The sequence below is a fragment of the Choloepus didactylus genome, chromosome Y (genome assembly GCF_015220235.1).
Source record: "Choloepus didactylus isolate mChoDid1 chromosome Y, mChoDid1.pri, whole genome shotgun sequence".
NCBI lineage: Eukaryota > Metazoa > Chordata > Mammalia > Pilosa > Megalonychidae > Choloepus > Choloepus didactylus.
Window position 1 is genome coordinate 53,120,620 of NC_051335.1, and position 20,598 is coordinate 53,141,217.

Genomic DNA, 20,598 nt, shown 5'->3' on the forward strand with positions numbered 1-20,598 from the left:
ACTGGGGTGAAGACTCCACCCTCAACAAATACTGGGATGGCAGTCAGGCTACCTTCAAATGCTGGGGCACAGGCCTCACCCTCTCTGAGCACTGAGGTGGCAGCCAGGCTTTCTGAGAATGACAGGGCACAGGTCCCAATGTCTCTGAACATTGGGGAGTTAACACTATTCTGGAACAATGCAGAAGGCCCATCATCTCCAAGTACAGAGGCAGATACAACCTTTCCACACACATGGGTGGGCCTACTCTCTTGGACCAAAGAGAACTCTTTGGTCTAGACCTTGACTCCTGTGGCTGTACTGTTGAAGTAATTCTTCCTCATTTGTCCTTCTCTGTTCCTTTAAGTCCAAGCTTGCAATAGGTCCACTTATACAAATCTTGCAAAAACCTTCTCGGCTTTGCATGTAGTTCACAGAAGTCCAATAATCAGACAATAGGACTTTCCACAGATCCTTCCTTCATAACTGCATTCCCAATCCTGACTTCCTCTGAAATAGCTCATTGGTTCCATGTTAAGTTAAACCCTCACACAGAACCCTATTCTCCAGGGACTCGCTATCTGGAGGACCAGGGATGTCCTTCATAGAGCCACTTCTAGCTGTAGTCTCAACATACTATTTGGATAGGCTCAGAATTTTTCAAACCACCAATTTCTGATTTCTTTGTGCCTAGAAGTTCAGTTCTCAATTTATTCCTTTCCTCTCTAATTTCACTATAAGCTGCAAGGAGAAATGAGGTTGCAAGTTCCATGCTTAGCTTGGAAATCTCCTCAGCTAAACATCAAGTTCATAACTTTCAAGTTCTGCCTTTCATCTGACATGATAACTCAATTTCACCAAGTTCTCTGCACTTTAAAACAAGGATTGCCCCCCTCCCATTTCCAAAAACACATTTATAATTTCCTTCCAAGACATCACTGGAACTACTTTTAACATCCATATTTCTCCCAACATTCTGTTCATGATGATTTATGAATTCTCTAAGATGATACAAACTTTCTATATAGCTTTTACTCATTTTTGAACCCTCACAATTCCTCCAGCCTCTGCCCCTTACTCAATTCCAAAGCTGTTTCCGTATTAGTGGTATTTTCAATAGCAAATCCCCAATCTCCTGGTACGAAAATCTGTTTTAGTTTTCTGGACTTATCAAGCAAATACCATGCAATAGCTTTGCTTAGACAGTGGGAATTTATTTGCTCATGGTTTTCAGATGTAGAGCAAGCCAAATCAAGCCATTATCAAGGCAATGATTTCTTTTGAAACACTGGCATTCTGGGTCTCGCTGCTGGTGATTGTTAGTTCTAAGCTTGTTGCACCACAAGGCACATGTTTGTGTCTCCCAGTCTCTCCTTTCTCTTCTGGATTTCATTGATGTTAACATTTTGGCTGCTACCTCTGTGGCTATCTCCATGACTGACTTTCATTCCACTTATAAAGGACTCCAATAAAAAGAATAAGACCAATCCTGATTGAGGTGGGCCATGCCTTAACTGAAGTAACCTATTCAAATGGTCCTACTAAAAAGAGGAATTAGAGAGGTAGTAGGAAGATAGTGCAGTAGGGAGCTCAAGGTCTCAGTCTTTCCACCAGAAAAATTATTAAATAAGCAAGAACTGTCTGAAACAAATATTTCAAAACTCTAGAGGCCAGAAGAATACTCTGCAGCATCCAGGGAAGAGAAGGAGGAAGAGGCTGATAAATTACATTAAACAATAATAAATTGCTGCTTATGCATGGTGGTTACTGGCACCAACACTCATGGCAGGCCATCATGGACTCCAGCTACCTGGTAGTTCACTGGTGACAGAAAGGGACATAAAAGTCCTCTTCCCCAAAGCCAGGGATGGGCATGGCCAATTACTAATCATGGCTTTTGATTAGAGGCTTTGGATTGCTGAGGGCCAGGCTCTAAGGGCAGCCATTGTTTCAACCTGCCCCAGACAAAGAGGGCAGATAGTTGAGGACTGAAATTACTTGGGCAGGCCTAGGAACCTTGGCTTTGTGGAGCCACAGAAGAAACTCTTGACAGCCTTCCTGATCCCTACCCCAGGGCATGCTGGAGCCTGCCTGCACCCACTTCATGGGGTCCTGGCCCTATTTTGGCTGGGAAACACGGACTTGGAAAAGTCCACTCTGACATGCCCCATCTCCCAAAGTTTTCCCTCCAAGCAAAAGAAACTTTAGATGAGAAAGGTGTATATAAATGTAGAGCAGCAGAGAGTCTGGGTCAAGTTTTGCCAGCTTCAAACACCTAAGAGAGGGATGTCTGTCTCCAGGGAAACAGAGATGACAACCAAAATCCTGTAAATGAGAGAACTCCAAAACAAGAAAATCCCAGGAAGAGACATGGGACCAGAAAGACAGAGAAAACTGAGATACACTGCATTCTCCTTGGACCAACCTTCCTGATAGGAGGCATGAAGCCCAAGAAAATATCTGTCTTATCACCAGCTGGTTACAAAATAAAGAAACAGACATTTCAGGGAATAAATTTCATAATTAACATTTTAAAATGTTAAATTGTACAATGTGCAACAATGGAGCACAAGACAAAGAAAAAATGATGGACCGTACAAAGAAGGAGGATAAAAATCCAGAAAACACCAATGAAGAACACCAGAATGCAAACATACCAAAGACTTTTAAAAAATGATCTAAAAAATACTCAAGGAGATGAAAGAAAATACAGAGAAAGAAATAAAGGATATCATGAAAACAATGAATAAGCAATATGAAAATATTGGTAAAGATATACAAATTATGAAAAGAACCAAACAGAACTACTGGGCTTCCAGCCCACAATAACTGAAATGAAAAATTACCAGGAGGGTTTTGAGAGCAGATGGTAGCTGACAGAAGAAAGAATCAGTGTTTTCAAAGATAAGACACATGACATGAGTCAAGCTGAGGAGAAGAAAGAAATAAGAATCACGAAATGAGAAAATAGCCTAAGACACCTCTGAGACACCATCATACGTACGAATATGCACATTGTGGGATTCCCTCAATGAGAAGGAGGAGGAATGGGTCAGAAGGAATATTCAAAGAAATAATGACAGAGAATTTCCCAGACATACCAAAACATGAATAAACATATCCAAAAAGCACAGGGAACACCAAACAGGGTAAACATGAAGAAAAACATATCCCAACATATAAATATTGCACTATTGAATTAAAAGGGCAAGCGGGGAGTTCTGAAAGCTGCAAGAGAAAGGCAAATATTACATACAAGGGAGTCCTAAATAGATTGTGTGCAGGTTTCTCATCATAAACCATGGAAGCAAGAAGTAAGTGGGTTGGTAGACTTCCAGGAAGATGGCAGAATAGGATAGGCAGAACTCACTCCTCCATCATAAATCTAGAGAACAGGCAGAAAATGACCAGAACAGTGGTTCCAGTGTCCTAGTGACCAGAGAAGGACCTCTTGCACTATATAAGGAAGACCTGGAAGGAAAAGTCAAGAAACTGTGACTGAGAAATTGGGGTGAGTGTACTCAATCATGACCACCTCTAAGGTCTGCCACTATGCAATGGCCAGATCAGGCAGCTGAAAAGTGGTACACCCATGCTTCATAGTAGTGGAGAGGCAACACTCTCAGTTCCACAGCCTAGCATTCCCATGGGAACCCACACACAGAGACCCCACTGCAGGCATCTGTACTTGGGGGAGTCTGCAAGTCTGCCACTTGGGAGGAGAGGGGAATACAGAGAAGAGCCCATCTGACAATTGACTGGCAAGAGAGACTCAGTCCCACTGCCTTGATCCTATCATCACAGGGGCTCAGGGTGCTTACTGTGTACATGGAGAGAGAGGCTGGTGTGAGAGCTGCAGTGCAACACCAGGTGCCCTTCTCCCACCCCTGAGGTGCTCTTGCTGGCCAGTAAAAAGCAGAGCACTCCTACGCTGTCTGCTTGCAGGTGAAGTTGAACCTCTCAGTCCTGCAGCCCAGATTCCTTCCATACAGGAGTTTGGGACTCACTAGACCCATTGCACTTACAAGCCAGTCTTCACCATGGTGCACAGTGCCTAACACCCCCTCCCTCCCAGAGCTGGTGGCTTCTAGCATGTCCAGGGGCCTGCAGCCTTGACTGGATTTTCAACTGTTCTGGATGCTTCCCAGTGGGCTGTTGCAGATGGGGAGATGTGAGCTTGTAGGAAAGAGGTGGCCCAAGAGTGCCATCTTCTGAGAAGACTGAGAAAGTGCAGTCTGGGAAGCTGCTCCTCTGCCCAGCCTCCAACAGTCTTCTGAAAAGGGCTGTACCCCTTGAGTTAAGCCTTGGCCTTGGTTTGGCTGGGGATGACTGACAAACCAAGTGCCAAAGGAGACCTTCAAAACAAACCCAAGCAAAAACAAAATATTAGATGAGTGACGGAAACCAGCATTCAAAATAATCTTATCAAGATAATCAAATGCCAAGAAACCAGCAAAAAATCACAACCATATGAAGAAGTAAGTAGATATGGCCAAGTCAAATGATCAAATTAAGAAGCTGGAGGAGACACAGAATTTGTAACAACTAATCAAAGATGTTCAAACAAATTTCCTAAATAACTTCAGTGAGTTGGCCAAGGAGATAAAGGATATCAAGAAGACACTAGAAGAGCATAAAGAAATGTCAGTTGAAGTACTTAAAGTGCTGAAAGGAAACAACTGCCAACCAAGAATTTTATATCCAGTGAAACACTCTTTTAAAAATGAAGGAGAGAGTAACACATTCCCAGATAAACAAAAGCTGAGAGAGCTCATCACCACTAACTCTGACTGACAAGCAATGCTAAAGGGATTTCTTCATACTGGAAGGAAAAGACACTAGACAGTGGTTCAAAGTGACATAAAGAAATAAAGACAGGGTAATGGTAAGCATTTTGGTTATTTTAAATACCAGTATTATTGCAGTGTATTATTTAGTATGTATCTCCAATTTTTACTTCCTACTGGTGCTAAAATGCAAGTGCATAAAAAGTAATGATAAATCTATGGTTTTCAACATAAAATGTACAAAGATATAAGTGGTAACAAGTACAAAAATATTGGGATATAAGGTATAGAAAAAGTGTATGTGTATACTACTGAAGATAAGTTGGTATCAAACCAAATATGATTGTTATATATTTAAGATGTAAAATTTAGAGCTCAGTGTTAACCACAACAAAAAGAGATAAAAAATACATGAAGATGGAAAAGAGAAGGCAATTAACATGGGGCAACACATAAAAAAAAATTCTTAATGGAAGAATTGAGGGAACAAAGGAATAAGACTTAAAAAGGCTAAATTATAAAATGGCAGAAGAAAGTCCTGCATTATCATTAGTGATTTTAAATGCAAATGGTTTAAACTCTCCAGTCAAAAGGTACAGATTGGCAAAATGGATTAAATGAAAACACTACCCAATTATATGCAGTCTGCCAGAGACTCACCTTAAATTCAATGGTACAAGTAGGTTGAAAGTGAAGGGATGGAAAAAAATATACCATGTAAGTGGTACTCAAAAGAGAGCTGGGTCACTATATCAATATCAGATAAAATAGATGTTAAGTCAAAAACAGTTACAAGGGACAAAGATTGTCATTATATACCAATAAAGGGGACAACATAACAGGAAGATGTAACAATTATAAATACATATGCACCTAACAGAAGAGCCCAAAATATATGAAGCAAAATGTAGATTTGAAGGGAGAAATGCACCATTCTACATTAATAATAGCAGACATTAGTGCATCACTCTCAATAATAGAATATCAGGTCAAAAGATCAGTAAAGATATTACAAGACTTGAATGATACACTCTAAACCGGTACGACCTAACAGACATGTATATAACACTTCACCCAAGAAAAACAGAGTGTACATTCTTCTTAAGTGTCCACAGATTCTCCAGGATAGACCATCACAAAACAAGACTTAATAAATTAAAAAATACTGAAATCATACAATACATATTCTTTAACCATAACAGAATAAATATGGAACTCAATAACAGAGGGAGAAATGGAAAATTCACATGTCTGAAAACTAAACAACATACTCTTAAATATCCAATGGGTTAAAGAGGAAATCACAAACAAAATTAAGAATACCTTGAAGTGAAAGAAAATGAAAATACAACATACTAAAACTTATGGGATACAGCAAAAGCAGTGCTGACAGGGAAATTCATAGTTCAAAATCTTTACATTAAAAAGAAGAAATACTTCAAATCAAAGACCTAACCACAAAAATTGAAGACCTAGAAAAAGAAGAGCAAACTAAACTCAAGAAGAGCAGAAGGAAGGACATAAAAAAGATGAGATTGGAGACAAATGAAATACAAAAGCAAAAAAAAAAAAATAGAATCAACAAAACCAAAAGTTGGCTCATGAAAAGATTTAAAAAATTGACAAAACTTTAGTTAGATTGACAAAGAAAAAAAAAGAGAAAGTATACAAATAACAAAAATCAGAAATATAAAAGGGGGCATTACTACCAGCCCTGCTGAAATAAAAATGACTATGAAAGGATGCTATGAACAACTGTATGCCAATAAATGAGATACCCTAGATGAAATGGACAAATTCATAGGAACACACAAACTACCTACCCTGAGCTCAGAAGAAATAGAAGATCTCAACAAGCTAGTAACAATTAAACTTGTAAAGACATTGAATCAATTCAAAAACCTCCCAAATAATAAAAGCCCAGGATCAGATGGCTTCACAGGGGAATTCTACCAAACGTTCCAAGAAGACTTAATTCCAATTCTGCTGAGAATCTTCCAAAAAACTGAAAAAGATGGAACACCCCTAATTCATTCTATGTTGCCAACATCACACTCATAACAAATCCAAATAATGATGCCATGAGGAAAGAACTACAGTCCAATAACTCTCATGAATGGATGTCCAAAAATCCTCCACAAAATATGAGCAAACCAAATCCCACAGCATATTAAAACAATTATACACTATATTCAAGTGGGATTTATCCCTTGTATGCAAGGTCAGTTCAATGTAAGAAAATCAATTAATGTAATATACCACATTAACACATTGATGGAAAAAGCCACTCAATCATCTCAATTGATGCAGAAAAGACATTTGACAAAATCTAGCAATGCTTCTGGATAAGAACACATAGTACATTATGAATAGAAAGAAACTTCCTCTACATGGTAAATGGCATATATGAAAAACCTACATCTACCATCTTAATGGTGAAAGACTGAAAGCTTTCCCTCCAATATCTGTAACAAGATCTGGCCAATGTCACCACTCTTATTTGACATTGTAATGGAAGTTCTTGCCAGAGCAATTAAATAAGAAAAATAAATACAAGGCATCCAAATTTGAAAGCAAGAAGTAATTTTTTTTTCCTATTTACAGAGTTCATTATCCTCTATAGAGAAAATTATGAAAACTTCAGAACAAAGTTCCTTGAGGTAATAAATGAATTCAGCAAAGTGGCAGGGTACAAAATCAATACTCCCAAAATAAGTTATCTTTAAATACACAGGCAATGAACAATCAGGAGAAGAAATAAAGGAAAAACTTCCACTAAAATTAACAAATAAAAGAATCAAATATTTAGAAATAAATCTAACAAAGGATGTGAAGGATTTGTGCACAGAAAACTATAAAAAATTGCTTAAAGAAATCAAAGAAAGATCTAAATAAATGGAAAGACCTCCTGTGTTCATAGATTGGAAGACTAAATATCATTAAAGACGTTAATCCTACTCAAAACAATATATAGATTCAATGTAATCCCAAGCAAAATTCTAATAACCTTCTTTTCAGAAATGGAATATCCAATCATGAAATTTATATGGGAGGGGAAGGGGCCACAAAAAGCCACCTTGGAAAAGAAGGATGAAGTAAGACTCACACTTCCAAATGTTAAACTTTATTACAAAGTCACAGTAACCAAAACAGCATGGTACTGCACAAGGACAGACATATTTGTCAATGGAATCAAATTGAGAGCTCAAAAATCAACCCTCACATTTGTGGCAAAATGATTGTTTACTACAGGTCAAAGAGCATTCAACTGGTAAACAATAATCTCTTCAATAAATGATGCAGTGAAAACTGGATCTCCATTTCAAAGAAAAAGGGCCTCTAGCTCACAACTTATTAAAAAAGTCAACTCAGAATGGCTCAAATACCTAAACATAAGAGCCAGCACTATTAAATTTGTAGAAGAAAACATAGGAAATCATCTTTGGGACCTTATGTTAGGCAACAATTTTTAAACTTTACACTTAAAGCACAGCAACAAAGGAAAAAATAAAAAAGATGTTACCAAAATTGAAAAAAAAATTCACCTCAAAAGACATAATCATGAAAGTAAAACTACAACCTACAAAATGGGAAAATATTTGGAAACCACATATATTATAAAGGTTCACTTTCCAGAAACTATAATGAAATCCTTCAACTTAACAAAAAGACAAATGACAAATTAATAAATAGGCAAAAGACTTGAATAGACATCTCTCCTAAGAAGATGTACAAGTTTCCAGAAAGACCATGAAAAGATGCATGACATCATTAGCCATCAAGGAAATGCAAAGCAAAATCAAATAAGCTACCATTTCACAGCCATTAGTATGGCTACTATTAAAAAAAAAAAACATATAACAAGTGTCAGAGATGATGCAGAGAAATAGAAACACTTGCTCATTGTTGGTAGCAATGTAAAATTGTGCAGTCCCTTTGAATATAGTTTTGGCTGTTCTTCAGAAAGCTAAGTATATATCTACAATATGACCCAGCAATCCCATTACCAGGTATATACCCAAAAGAATTGAAAGCAGGGACTTGAACAGATATTTGCACACTGATGTTCACAGTGGCATTATTTACAACTGTGAAAAGATGGAAGGAACCCAAGTGTCCATAAACTGATGAATGGATAAATAAAATGTGGTCTATACATATGTACAATGTAATATTATTCAGCTTTAAAAGGAAATGAAGTACTCATGCATGCAACAATGTGCATGAACACTGAAGGCATCATGTTGAGTGAAATAAGCCATACACAAAGGGACAAATATTGTATGATCTCACTGATTTAAAATAATTAGAATAAGCAAACTCAAGAGTCAGAATCTAGAATCTAGAACATAGGGGTGGGGATAGGGAATGTAAAGTTAAGACTTAAAATGTACAGGGTTCCTATTTGAAATGATGGAAATATTTTGTCAATGGTTGGTGGTGATGGTAAAGCAACATTGTGAACACAATTAACAGCATTGAATGTGATTAAAAAGAGAAATGCTATATTGTATATATGGTAACAATAAAATTTTTATAAAAATCCATGGAACTACACTACACAACCAGTGAGCCCTAAGTTAAACCTATTTGAAATGATGGAAATATTTTGTCAATGGTTGGTGGTGATGGTAAAGCAACATTGTGAACACAATTAACAGCATTGAATGTGATTAAAAAGAGAAATGCTATATTGTATATATGGTAACAATAAAATTTTTATAAAAATTTTTATAAATTTTATAAAAATCCATGGAACTACACTACACAACCAGTGGGCCCTAAGTTAAACCATGGACTATGGTTAATAGTACAATTATAAACATGTGCTGTGCTAGTTTAGATCTGTTATGTACCCTATAAAAGGCCGTGTTCATTCATTTAATCCAATCTTGTGGGGCCAGACTCATTGTGGATGGGAACTTCTGATTAGATTGTTTCCATGGAGATGTAACCCTGCCCATTCGGGGTGGGTCTTAATCCTTTACTGAAGTTCTTTAAGAGAGTACACAGAGAAAGAGAGCTCAGAGATGCTGAGGAAGACACTTTGGAGAGAAGCTAAGATATGTAATCCAGAGTTTGCCCCCAGGGGAAGCTAAGAGAGAAAACCTAAGATGGAAGCCAGGAGACATTTTGAAGAAGGCCATGGAAACCAGAAGCTAAACCAAGGAGAGGAGGAGCAGACTCTGGCCATGTGCCTTCCCATGTGACAGAGGAAAACCCATGCCATCAGCCTTTCTTCAGAGAAGGTTATCATCTTGTTGATGCCTTAACTGGGACATTTTCATGGCCTTAGAACTCTAAAATTGTGAACTAATAAACACCCTTTGTAAAAGCCAATCCACTTCCAGTATTTTGGATTCTGGCAGCATTAGCAAACTGAAACATGTGCTATCAGCAATTGTAGTAAATGTTCCACACCAGTGCAACATCTTAATAATAGGGTGGTATATGGAAATCCTGTATTTTATGCATGACTTTTCTGTAAACCCACAACTTCACTAATAAAGGAAAAATGGCCCTACTTACAATGTGTTCAAACCCACAGGAACTGACTAATTTAAGAACTTTTTTTTACATACAGCCTCAAACAACCACAATATTAATATAGTATTTAAAAATTATCCTGTACTTAAAACAATTCATGAGAACATTGTTAGAGCTATTCCAGGATAGCAAGTTAAAAAATTTACCCAAGTGGGCTTATTGAGATCCAGAACTTTTCCATCTTGGATCCCTGTTAGTGAATGAATAAATGATTGAATGAGAAAGGATGATATGAACCTATATCTTAAGGAGGTAATTATATTACAAGAGAGGGAAAACAAATTTAGCAAAAGCATGAAATTTTCTTCTATGTGGACTAAACTTCACTATAAATATTGAACCTTTATATTTTTAAGGAAGAAAAATTGTTTAGGTAGTAGAAGTGTTGATTATCTCTAAAATATGTGTTTGGGTTTATTTGAAATGACTTGTTGAAAAAAAACCTCCAAATTTAGGGAACTATTGTTTTCCCGAAATCAATGAAAAAAAAAAAACAAATATTAATATGGGTAAATCATTGTGAGTAAAACATGTCAGCAAAATAAATTTACTTAAAACTCAGTTTTCTCAACAAATGAACTACTAGGTAGTTTTACTATTCTGGCAACTTCTTTTATTCAATCTGTACATTTAAATAGGTGCCAGATCCACCATGAAAACTAAGTTGTTTTCAAAGATGAATGATCTTATATATTTTTTGTTTATGTTGCTTAATGGTTTTATTAAATAAACTTCACATATTTAAAGTGTACAATATGGTATGTTTGACATTTCTATACACCTGTGAAACCATCTCCACAATCAAGATAGTGAAAATGTCCTCATTCACCAAAGTTTCCTCATAACCCTTTTATAGCCACAGCCCCCTCCGTAATTAATCTGCTTCCTAACACTCAGAAACCAGTAATCTGTTGAACATCTATAATTTTATTATTTTGTTCATTGTATTCTTTTTTAAATTTATTTTTTCATTATTAGAGAATTGGGCTTACAGAAATATCATGCATAATGTACAAGATTCCCATACACCACCCCATCAACAACACCTTGCATCAGTATGGAATATTTGCTACAATTGATGATAGCACAACTTTACAATTATATTACTAGTTAAGACCCATGGTATACCTTAGGGTTCACTGTTTCTTGTAGTGCAGCTCCACGGATTTATTTAAAATATTTTTATTCTGTTACCATATACATAATCTAAGATTTCCCCCTTTAATTCATATTCAGATATGTATTTCAGTAATGTTAATTATGTTCACAATGTACTGTCATCATCACCATCCATTACCAAACCATTTCTATCATTCCAAGTAGGAAATCTGTACATTTTAAGCCTTGACCTCCAATTCCCTACCCCCAACCCACACACTAGTAACCCACATTCTAGATTCTAACTCTGAGTTTGCTTATTCTACTTGTTTCAGATCAGTAAGATCACACAATATTTGTCCTTTTGTGTCTACTCATTTCACTTAACATGATGTCTTTAAGGTTCATCCATGTTGTCACATGTATCAGGAGTTCATTCCTTTTTATGACTAAATAATATGTCATTTTATGTATATACCAAATATTATTCACTCTTTTTTTGGTTGATGGATTCTAGGGTTGATTCAATCTTTTGGCAATTGTGAATAATGTCACTATGAACATTGGTATGCAAATACCTGTTCAACTCCCTGATTTTTGGGTATATATCTAATAGTGGGATTGTTGGGCCATATTGATTCTATATTTGGTTTTCTGGGAACATAAAATTTGTCTTCCACACTGACTGCACAATTTTACATTCCCACAGAAATCAAAGAGTATTCCTATTTCTTTACATCCTCTCCAAAACTTATTTTCCTTTTTTTAATAGCAGCCCATTCTAATGGGTGTGAAATGGTATCTCATTGTGGCATTGTGGTTTTGATTTGCATTTCCCTGATGGCTAATGATGTTGAGCACCTTTTCATTTTCTTTCAGGCAGTTTGTATATCTTCTTTGGAATATCATCTGTTCAAGTCTTTTGACCATTTTTAAATTGAGTTGTCTTTCTGTTGTTAAGTTGAAAGATTTCTTTATATATTCTGTATATTAAACATTTATCATATATGTGGATTCCAGGTATTTTTTCCATTGTGTAGGTTGTCATTTTACTTTCATGATAAAGTCCTTGGAGGTACAAAGGTTTTTAATTTTGATGAGGTCTCATTTATTGATTTTTTTTCTTTTGTTGCTTGTGCTATGGATATAAATTCTAAGAAACCATTGCCTAACGTAGGGTTCTGAAGATGATTCTTTTTGTTTTCTTCTAGTACTTTGATTGCTTTTATGCTTATATTAAGGCATTTGATCCACACTGAGTTGATTTTTCACATAGTGTGAGGTAGGGGTCCTCCTTCTGTACCTTGCATATGGAGATCCGGTTTCCCCAGCACCATTTGTTGAATGGACTATTCTTTCCCAATTGAGTGGTCTTTGGCAACCTGTCAAAAATCAGTTGGCTATTAATGTGAAAGTTGATTTATGATTTCTCAATTCAATTCCATTGGTCTACATGTCTATTCTTGTGCCAGTACTGTGCTGTTTTGTTTACTGTGGCTTTGTAGTAACTTTTAAGATTAGAAATGTGAGTCCTACAACTTCATTATTTTTCCAGATAATTTTAGCTGTTCAGGGCCCTTACCTTTCCAAATATATTTGATTATTGGCTTTTATATTTCTGCAAGAAGGTTGTTGGAAATTTGACTTGGATTGCATTGAATCTACTAATTGCTTTGTTTAGTATTGACAGCTTAATGATATTTACTCTTCCAATTCATAAAAATGGAATCTCCTTCCATTTATTTAGATCCTCATTAATTTATTTTAGTAATGTTTTATAGTAGTTTGTGTGTAAGTCCTTTACATCCTTGATAAAATTTATTCCTAGATAATTGATTCTTATTAGTTGCTATTGTGAAAGGGATTTTTTCTTTATTTCTTCTGATTGTTCATTGCTTATGCACAGAAAAACTACTGAGTTTTTTGCATTTTGATCTTGTACCTGTCACTTTGCCTAATTCATTTTTGGGGGCTGTAGGTGCTCTGTTGTTGATTTTTTTTTTTTTTTTTGGATTTTCTGTATATAAGATCATATCATCTGCAAATAGAGAAAGTTTTACTTCTTCCTTTCAAATTTGGATGCTATTTATTTCTTTTTTCTTGCCCAAGTCCTAACAAGTTCCAATACAATGCTGATTAACAGTGGTGACAGCAGTGGGCATCCTTGTCTTGTTCCTGATCTTGGAAAGCTCTCAGTCTTTCACATTGAGTAAGACGGCAGCTGCAGGCTTTTCATATATGCCCTTTCTCATGTTGAGGAAGTGTTTTTATCAAGAAACAGTGCTGTATTTTGTCAAATGCCTTTCCCTCATCAATTCAGATGATCATGTGTTTCTTTTCTAATATTCTGTAAATGTGGTATATTATTTTATTTTCCTATATTGTACCTACCTTGAATTCTATGGATTAATTCCACTTCACTGTGGTGTATAATTCTTTAATATGCTTTTGTGCGGGATACTGATTACGTGCTTCAACTTGGCGGGCCTGGGCTGGGGGACCTGATCAGCCCCTGGGGAGGGTGGTGGGCACGGGCGACAGCGCCCTCCACAGCCCCCCAGGCCTGAGAAAGTGAGGCCGGAGGCAGGCCCCATTTCCTCACCCAAAATACCACCGTTAGGGGAGGCTTGCCGGAGGGAACCGCCTTTTCCCCACCCCCTTATCTTGCCCGCACACCCCCCGTTGCCAGAGCAACTCCCGCCACCACCAGTGCGCATACACTGTTGCCAGACACCGTTGCCAGAGCAACTCCCACCCCTTTTCAAACAACCTCCGCGCCCTCTTAGAACCAATCCTAACCTCCGCACCCTCTCAGAACCAATCCTAGCCTTTATCCCCTCAGCATTGGCTTGTAACAACCCCCGCCCTCTCTGCCAGCCTATATAACCTGCGCTCACCCCTAATAAACGCTCTTTGCTTTACCCTCCTGAAAAAAGCGTCCCGCCTGTTCCTTTCTCGCCGCCCTCCATACCTTGCACGCCACCGCCGGGGACCTGGCCAAGTCCCCCGCCTCGCCCTCGCCTCCGGGAAAGAGCCCCCGCCGCCGGTACCCTCCGAGCAACGCCGAGAGCCGAGGGTTCAGCAACCGGCCGCCCCCCCACCCCAGATAAATGAACTGCGACCGCACTTTTGTATTCTGTTTATTCATATGTTGTTAGGATTTTGCATCTATAATCATAAGAAATGTTGTGCTGTGGTTTTCTTTTTTTGTGGGATCTTTATTTGGCTTTGGTAAGAGAGTGATGTTGGCCACATAGAATGTATTAGAGAAGATTCTGTTTATTCAATGTTTTGAAAGAGTTTAAGCAGAATTGGAATTGAGTGTTCTTGGAATGTTTGGTAGAATTCCCCTATGAAGCCATCTGGTCCTGGGCTTTCCTTTTTTGGAAGGTTTTTGATTACTGATTCAATCTCTTTACAAGTAATTGGTTTGTTGAGATCTTCTATTTCTTCCTGACTCAATGTAGGTAACTGGTGTGTTCCTATGAATTTGTCCATTTCATCTAGGTTATCTCATTTATTGTCATAAGTTGTTCATAGCATCCTCTTATAGTCATTTTCATTTGAGCAGTGTCAGCAGTAATGTCCCCCTTTACATTTTGGTTTTTGTTATTTGTTTCCTGTATCTTTTTCTTTGTCAGCCTAGGTGAAGGTTTGTTGATTCTATTGATCTTCTCAAAGAATCAACTTCTGGCTTTGTTGATTTTCTCTATTGTTATTTTTGTTTTCTATTTCATTTATCTTTGCTCTAATCTTTGTTATTTCCTTCCTTCTGCTCATCTTGGATTTAATCTGCTCTTCTTTTTCTAGTTCTTCCAGTTTTGTAGTTAGGTCTCTGATTTGAAGTCTTTCTTCTTTTTTTTGTAAGCATAAATAGCTGTAATTCCCCTGTCAGCACTGCTTTTGCTGCATCCCATAAGTTTGCTGTGCTTTATTTTCTTTTTCATTTACCTCAAGATATTTTCTAATTTTGCTTCTGATTTCCTCTTTACCCCATTGGTAGATTAAGAGTGTGTTTTTGAAAATACACGTCTGTATTTTATTTTCCACTTCTCCCACTGTTACTGATTTCTGGCTTCATTCTGTTGTGGTTGGAGTATATACACTGTATGATTTCAATATTTTTGCATTTATTGAGCCTTGTTTTGTGATCCAACATATGACCTATCCTGGAGAACTAACCATGTGCACTCAAGAAGAATGTTCATTTTTGGGGTGTCCTGTTCTATATATGTCTGCTAGGTCTATTGATTTAGTGTATTATTCAGACCTGTACTTCCTTATTGATCATTTGACTAGATGTCCTATCCATTATTGAGATTGATGTGCTAAAATCTCCTATTAATGTACAACCATGATTTTCTCCCTTTAAATCTGTCAGTTTGGGTCATATATTTTAGGGTTCTGCTCATAGGTGCATATATATTTATTGTTGTAGCTTCCTATTGAATTGTCCCCTTTAACAGCGTATAATGACAATCTTTGTTCATCCTGTTTTTGACTTGAAGTCTATTTTATCCAATATTGGTATAGCCATCCAAGCTCTCTTTTAGTTATTACATGCATTGGATACTTGTCTATTCCTTCACCCTCCACCTACTTGTATTTTAAATTTAAGGTGAGTCTCTTGCAGACAGCGTATAGTTGGGTCTTTTTTTAAAATCAATTCTGCCAATCTCTGCCTTTTTGACTTGAGAGTTTAATCCATGTACATTTAAATCACTGTGAAATACAGGACTTTCTTCTCTGATTTTGCTATTTTAGCCTTCGTAAGTCTCATACCTTTTTGGTTCCTTATTTTTGGTAATTCCTACTTTTATATTTATTTGCTTTTTTGTGTTGTCCCATATTGTGACTTCACTTTTCTTTCACAATATATCTTTCATCTATTTTCCTTGCAGTTACCATAGGGTTAATATTTAACATCCTAAATATATAGAGATCATATTTGGTTTGATACCAACATCAGTAGTATGCTCATATAATTTTTTATATTCCTGTCTCCCCACCATTTTTTGTTCTTTTAATCACATATTTTTGTACATTGTATATCCTAAAACATAGATTTATCATTAATTTTTATGCATTTTCTTTTAGTACCTGTAGGAAGTAAGAAGTGGAGTTACATTCCAAACAATACAATAAAATAATACTGGCACATATAATTACCCAAATGGTTACCCTTACCACAAGGCTGCATTTCTTTATGCTGCTTTGAACCACTATCTATTGTCCTCCCCTTTCAGTCAGAAAAAATCCCTTTAGCCTTGCTGGTAGGGCAGATCTAGTGGTGATTAACTGTATTAGCTTTTGTTTAGTTGAGAATGTCTAAATCTCTCCCTTATTGTTGAAAGAGAGTCTCCCTGGATTTAAAATTCTTGGCTAGCAGCTGTTTTCTTTCAGCACTTTAAGAATTTCCACCTACTGCCTTCTTGCCTCCATGTTTTCTGATCAGCAATTGTCACTCAATTGGGACTCCCTTGTATGTAACATGTTGCTTTTCTCTTGCAGATTTCAGAATTCTCTCATTGTCCTTTGCAGTTGATAGTGTGATCAATATATGATGGGGCATAATTTTGTTATGTTTATCCTGTTTGGTATTCTCTGAGCATCTTGGATGTATTTGTTTACATCTTTTTCTAGATTTGGGAAATTATCTGCTATTATTTCTTTGAATATTTCTTCTGCCTCCTTCTCTCTTCCTCCTCTTCTGGGACTACTATAATGTGTATATTGGTATGTGAGATGGTATCTCCGAAGTGCCTTGGGCTATTTTTGCTTTTTATTATTTATTTTTACTTTCTGTTCCTCAGCCCACCTCATTTCAAGTATATTGTCTTCAAGTTCACTGATTCTTTCTTCTGCCAGCTCCAATCTGCCCTTGAAAACCTTCTAGGCATTTTAAATTCCAATTATTGTGGTCTTCAACTCTAGTAGAGAACTACTAGAGTTTGGTTCCTTTTTAAAGTTTCTATCTCTTTAATAATAATTCTCATATTGCTGTTTTCCTGGTATCCTTTATTCTTTTTCTGTATTTTCCATCATTTCTTAGTGCATTTTTTGTTGTTCTTTTTTTTTTTTGTATCTTTGTGAATTTTTTGGTCTTTTATGTGTATATATATATATGTATATATGTATATATATATATATTTTTTTATTGAGATTGTTCACATACCATACAACTATCCAAAGATCCGAAGTGTGCAATCAATTGCCCATAGAACCATCATACAGTTGTGCATCCATCAACACAATTAAATTTTTTTCAACTTTTAGAACATTTTCCAGAAAAGAAATAAAGACGAAAAAAGGAAACTCAAATACTCCCATACACCTAACCACACCCCACTCCATTATTGATTCATAGTTTTGGTATAGTACATTTGTTACCGGTGATGAAAGAATGTTAAAATACTACTAACTGTAATATATAGTTTGCAATAGGTTTATATTTTTTCCTATATGCCCCTCTATTATTAATTTCCAGTTATAGTGCCATACATTTTTTCTAGTTCATGAAAGAGATTTCTAATATTTGTATAGTTAGCCATGGACTTTGTCCACCATAAGATTCACTGTTTTATACATTCCCATCATTTAACCTCCAACTTCCCTTCTGGTGACATACATGACTCTGAACTTACCCTTTCCACCACCTTCATACACCTTTCAGCACTGTTAGTTATTCTCACAACATGCTACCATCACCCTTGCCCATTTCCAAACATTTAAGTTCACCCTAGTTGAACATCTGCTCATAATAAACAACCACTCCCCATTCATTAGCCTCATTCTGTATCCTGGTAACTTATATTTCATGTCTGTGAGTTTACATATTATAATTAGTTCATATCAGTGAGACCTTGCAATATTTGCCTTTATGTGTCTGTCTTATTTCACTCAATATAGTGCCCTCAAGGTTTCTTCATCAACACATTTTGTTTAAGACAGTTTTGTTCACACACCATACATTCCATCCTAAGTAAACAATCATGGATTCCCTGTATAGTCATGTATTTATGTGTTCAGCACCATTGCCACTATCTATATAAGGACATCTCCATTTCTTCCATAAAGATGGAGGAAGAGCTAAAGAAGGCAGAGAGACAAAAGAAAAAGAAGAAAGAGAGAGAGGAAAACAAACACACAACAACAAAAACCAAAACTTGACACCTAGAAAGCAACAAAAGGAAAGATAGCATTAACCTAAAGTAGAATAAAGAGTCAGACAGCATCACCAATGCCAGGAGTACCATACCCTTCCCCTATACCCCACCCTTCCACATGCATTTAGCTTTGGTATATTGCCTTTGTTATATTAAAGGAAGCATAATACAATGTTCTGTAAATTATACTCTCTAGTTTGCATTGGTTGTATTTTCCCCCCAGTCCCATCCTATTTTTAACACCTTGGAATGTTGGCATTCATTTGTTCTACCTCATGTAAAGACATATTTGTACATTTTTTTACAATCATTGAGCACCCAAAGTTTCCCTGAGTTACACAGTCCCAGTCCTTATCCTTTGTCTCTTATTCTGGTGTCCCACATGATCCCAACCTTCCTCTTTCAACCATACTCACAGTCATCTTTGTTCCGTGTACTTATATTGCTGTGCTACAATCACCCCAAACTGTTTTCCAAAACTCTCATTCCTGTCTTTTCCTTTCTGTCTACAGTGTTTCCTTTAGTGTTTCCTGTAGAGCAGTTATCTCTCATTGTTTCTCAGAGGATATTTTAAGCTCTCCTTCATATTTGAAGGATAGTTTTGCCGGATATAGGATTCTTGGTTGGTGGTTTTTCTCTTTCAGTATCTTAAGTATATCACCCCACTTCCTTCTTGCCTCTATGGTTTCTATTGAGAAATCTGCACATAGTCTTAAAAAGCTTCCTTTGTATGTGATGAATTGCTTTTCTCTTGCTGCTTTCAGGATTCTCCCATTATCTCTGATGCCTGATAATCTGAATATTAAGTCTTTTGGTGAAAGCCTATTCAGATCTATTCTGTTTGGGGTATGCTGCTCTTCTTGGATCTGTGATTTTATGTCTTCCCTAAGAGATGGGACATTTTCATTGATTTTTCCTTTATTATTGCTTCTGCCCCTTTTCACTTCCCTTCTTCTTCTGGGACTCCAATGCCATGTGCATTCTTGCTTTTCATTTTGTCCTTAAGTTCCCAGAGACATTGCTTATAATTTTCCATTCTTTTCTGTTTTTCTGTGTGTAGGCTTTCAGGTGCCTTGTTCTCCAGTTCCTGAGTGTTTTCTTCTGCCTCTTGAGATCTGCTGTTGTATGTTTCCATTGTGTCTTTCATCTCTTGTGTTGTGCCTTTCATTTCCATAGATTTTGCCAGCTGTTTTTTGAACTTTCAATTTCTACCTTATGTACGCCCACTGTTTTCATTATATGGTTCATGTCTTTCACCATAGCCTGCCTAAATTTTTTGAATTGACTTATTATTAGCTGTTTAAATTCCTGTATCTCAGTTGAAGTGTAAGCTTGTTCCTTTGCCTGGGCCATAACTTTGTTTTTCTTAATGTAGATTGTAGTTTTCTGTTGTCTAGTTTCCTTGGTTACCCCAATCAGGTTTTCCCAGACCAGAATGGGCTCAGGTCCCAGAAGGAAGAAATATTCAGTATCTGGTTTCCCTGATGGTGTGTCTTAGAAAACTGGTACACCTTGTGATGTCTCAGGTCACAGTGCTTTTGTGCCCAGTAGGTGGTGCCTGTCAGCCTGTAACTCCAGACTGGCGTAAGGAGGTGCGGCCTGTGGCTGTTTTCCCCCAGGCTCTGGGGTCTGGTTTTGAGTGCAAGATGGATAGTGGGGCTGGGCCCCACCCCTTTCCTCTTAGGGAAGATACCCCCTCTAGGGAGAGGTCATTAGCATTTGAATAGACTCTGCCTATGCTCTCTCCACCCCTGTCTGGGTCAGAGTGCTGGGAACTGAAAATGGCTGAGGCTTTCTCCACTGGGCCAAAACAGAAACAGAAAGCCCCCTTCAGGGCCTGTCCATGGTCACTCTTCAGCTCTCCAAGGTCAGTCATCACCCAAAACCTCTGTCTGCTTGTTGGGGACTTGTAGCTCTTAGTGAGCTGTTCACGCTTCTTAATTAAAATCCCAGTTGGAGCTCAGCTGAGCTATATTCACTTGCTGGGAGAGAGCATCTCTCTAGCACCACGAGGCTTTGAA

General features: G+C 37.1%; 1 protein-coding gene across 1 annotated transcript in view; it reads right to left on the reverse strand.

Moving 5' to 3' along the window:
- Positions 1-20,598, reverse strand: part of POF1B (POF1B actin binding protein) — a 122,534-nt gene that overhangs the window by 73,901 nt on the left and 28,035 nt on the right.